The following is a 3,595-nucleotide window of genomic DNA, read 5'->3' on the forward strand; positions in this document are numbered from 1 at the left end:
TATATGTCATCTCTGTGGAAAAGCCTTTGTTACAAACTCTGATCTTAGAGACCATGAGGGAACTCACACTGGAGAGGAACCATATCCATGTCATCTGTGTGGAAAAGCTTTTGTTACAAGATCTGATCTTAGAGACCATGAGGGAACTCACTTTAATTACAGTGAATGAACATGAAAGTGCCTTCAGCCACAGCTCTAACCTAAAATCAACCATAAGACTCATGTAGGGGAAGTTTTATGGCCATATTCAATATGGAAATGCATTCATTTTTAATTTACTCTTACACTACATGAGTAGACTGCATTTGGAGAAACCCTATATTTATAATCAAGAAGGAAGAGATACCAGCTGGCCTCTGGTCATAGGGTGCACAAGAGAATCAAGAATGAAGAATAATCTAATCTCCCATACATGGGAAATTACACAGGAAAATCTTTACAGAAGATCACTCCAGTAGAATAACTGAAAATACTGGAGAACTTAGTCATTGTTATATGCATGGAAAAAAAAACTTAACTGATAGAAAAACTATTGGAGGCATGTGAAGTTTCACACTCTATATAATAGTGAGTGAATAGAAGTCTTCAGTGATTTTTAATTCCTTAGTCAACATGTAGTTTCTCACACTGTATATATACCATTGCTAAATTCAGATGAAAGGTTAGACTTTGCATTAGAAATCCCTGACTAGGAAAAACATTTATCAAGAATATCTTAATACAGTTTAGATATTAACTTGTAATTTTACCTAACAACCTATTATAAAATTTAAGAAATATATGTAGGATTGTGACATCATCTGGGAATTCTAAATTCAAAATGTTATAACAATGATTATTTTGTAATTGGAGTAGTTCTTGGAACTACATATGAAGCAAAGTTGTTGCTAAAAAAGTCCATGATGTTGGTCAGGACCTACTTTATATATCACAGTAGTAATTCTGATGATTGGATTCAACTAGAAAATATCTTTGGATATTAAAATTAAAAACAACACAAGATGATGCGTCATTACTACATATTGTTAACCATGTATGTAGGTCGTAAAGATGAATTAAAGATTGTTAAACAGATTAAAAAAAAAGAAAATGAGTCATAACCTAAAATGTCAGATTTTGAAAGCTAATGAAAACTCTTAAGACAAATGCAATTTTTGCCTTGATTGAACTTACTGGTTTCAAATTTCTGACATTCAGAAAGAAAGTAGTGATTCTAAAATGTCATATATTACTTTTCTGTAATACATGTTTTATCTTTTAATAGTTTTGGATTAGGGGAAATACTATTCATGTAAGCAATAAAACAGTATTTTTTCTGAAAAACAATAAAGATTTTAAATTGAATCAGTTGAATATGATGAATATGAATGCTTCAGGAATAATTTTATTAAGCGTTTTAAAAATTCCATTGTGGGAGGTGGAGCAAAGATGGTGGAGAGGAAGGGAGCTCTGTAAACTCCATCCACACCATTTATCGAACTGAGAAGGATATTACGCTCATCTGCGAGAGTGGAAGGAGAAAATACAAACTCCAGAAGGAATAGAACCTCAAGGATACCTGAGTGAGTGGGGGCGAACGGGGGAGATCTGAAAACGGGCCAGCCTGGGACAGGCAGGGGAGGTAAGATCCCCAGCCCAACCTGGCGCAAGCGCGCAGCACCCGAGAGACAAAGGGAAGAGACAGAGTCAGAACACGCTCATAGAACTGTCTCTGGGGAAGAGGTATAGAACGCTTGGCTGCGCTTGGAGACAGAAACCCACTCCATAGATAACTGCTGGGTAGCGGGGCGCAAGAGAAGGAATAACCTCCAGCCCTAAGCCATCTCGGCGGGGAATCAGAGGCGTCTGTGGCTGTGCTTCTCACTGGGGAGGCGCACTCCCCTGCGGGAAGCGGCCCGAGCGGCGACTGCGCCAGGCGAGAGCAATTCGAACTTGGTTTTGGGAACGGGACCACGGACCGCATTTCCACGGCACACCTCGCCCCCTGCATGGACTGCGCGAATCCCGGGTCCCCACAGGGAAAAAATAGGGCCCACACCGACGGGACCCCCCACCAAAGAGTCGGTGGCAGGTGGAGGCCCGGTCGCGCGCTTAGACTGTAGGAGCTCCCAGCTCATTTCCAGCAGTGCACAGCGTCTTGAGCAAAGCTATTGGAAACTAAGAGAAACTAGGTTTTTTGCTTTTTGTTTTTTTCCTTTCCCCCATTCCAATCGGGATCCTGACTGAGGGTGGGGACTCCGCAATTGAGTCTGTGAAGGTACGCACTTCACCTCCTGCTGCTCATTTTGCCTCAGGCAGGGGCGGAGCCTCTGAGAACAGACTCCAAGTCTTACCACTTCAAAACCAAGCCTATCCACCAGGTGGAGCTGCTGCTTGTTTTTTTTTTTCGTTTTTGTTTTTTTTTTTCTTTTTTTTGTTGTTTGTTTTTTTAATATATAAAATTTATTTTTCTTCACTAGTTTCCTACTTAGTTCTTTGTCATTATTACCTTTTTATTCCTTTTTCTTTACTCAATTCCTTTAAATTTTACTCCTTATATTCCTTTCTCCTTTCTCCCTTACTTTTTCACCTTTTTGCAACCCAGATATATTCTCCTGTATCTCATCCTTAACTCTCCCCTAAACTGGTCATACACTTTTAAACGGACTACTGTCCTTTGTTGTCTCTGACCATCTTTTATATATATTTTTTGTCTTTTCTTCTTTCTCTTTTTTTAATTTTCTCTCCTTCTCTTCCTTTCGTCTCTTTATCTCCCATTTTCTTTCTTTTCTTTCCCCCCTGTAATGTGTTTCTTTGTTTGATTTGTCTGTGTGTATGTGTGCTTCTGTTCCCTCCGTGTTTGTCAGTCTGTTTTCCTTCATAGGACTACACCAAGAAACAAGCCAAAGTTTGCAAGAAGGCGAGTCCCCAATATTGCAGCGTAGGGAAATAAAATACTCACAGGCACAACAAGAGAAACTGAGAGATATCATTAAGAGAATATCTCCTGAAATGGCAGGCCCTGGACAGTCAATAAGCCTCCTTTAGCAGAGAAATACTAACAGGTGCACAGAGCCCAGCGAGCTTTCTAAAGGTGACAAGAGACAGAAAACTAGCAAAAATGACAAAACGAAGAATCTCTCCCCTGAAGAAGTTACAGGGGGAAGTCACAGCCACAGAACTGCTCAAGGCAGATCTAGACAACATATCAGATCAAGAATTTAAAAAGCTGGTCATAAGATTAATCACTGGGGTCGAGAAAAGCATGAAAGAATCAACTGATGAGTTAAAAAAGGCTATAGGTGAGGTGAATAACAAACTGGAGGCAGCCACCTCAGGGATTGACGAGGCAGAGAGAAGAATAGGTGAATTAGAAGATATAGTTCTAGCAAAAGAGGAAGCTGAAAAAAAGAGAGAGAAATTAATTCAGGAGCAGGAAACGAGAATTCGAGATCTGAGTGATTAAATGAAATGGAACAACATCCGGCTCATAGGAATTCCTGAAGAGGAAGACAGACAGAAAGGGCCTGAAGGGATACTTGACCAAATTATAACTGAGAATTTCCCAAATCTGGGAAAAGAAATAGACATTCCAATTCAAGAGGCACAAAGAACC

The sequence above is a fragment of the Suricata suricatta genome, chromosome X (assembly GCF_006229205.1).
Source record: "Suricata suricatta isolate VVHF042 chromosome X, meerkat_22Aug2017_6uvM2_HiC, whole genome shotgun sequence".
Taxonomy (NCBI): Eukaryota; Metazoa; Chordata; class Mammalia; order Carnivora; family Herpestidae; genus Suricata; species Suricata suricatta.